This window comes from Saprolegnia diclina (genome assembly GCF_000281045.1).
Source record: "Saprolegnia diclina VS20 unplaced genomic scaffold supercont1.94, whole genome shotgun sequence".
Lineage (NCBI taxonomy): Eukaryota > Oomycota > Saprolegniomycetes > Saprolegniales > Saprolegniaceae > Saprolegnia > Saprolegnia diclina.
In genome coordinates, this window is record NW_008246161.1 from 27,388 (window position 1) to 27,930 (window position 543).

The following is a 543-nucleotide window of genomic DNA, read 5'->3' on the forward strand; positions in this document are numbered from 1 at the left end:
CAAGCACATGGTAAATTACTGTTAGGTTCACACCCATTTTGAGGTGCCATGGCTCGGTGCCATGGCACCGCCCGTGAACACTAAGCCTTACCCTAGAGTCGAGGTCTGCATCTATTGTGCAGCCGCAAGGTGGCGTCCCTACGTTTTGGTACCACATGGAACCACACCAGTACCACATTTTATTGTGTTGTAAAACAAAGATAATCTGGATGAACCCAACACATCCTTCCCCAGACAGCCCCAAGGCACGCAAGAAATGTCCCCTACATCTTCCCTCCTCCCCCGCGCGCTGTGAACCTCCTAGTATGCCTACAACCGTTGTAACCTTCCCTATAATAGCGACCCTCACCCCTTTCCCCGGGGCGACATGTGGTGTTGAGCATATGGCTTGCGACATGAAATAACCGCAGTGCCGGGCCATTCATCTGAGTCGGAACGGTCCACAACCCGATCGGTATTAACCGGACTGCCATCCGGTACTTCGCTCGGGCTTTCAGGCCACGCATTCTCACGCAGTCCACCAGTCAAGTAGTCAATTTAGAC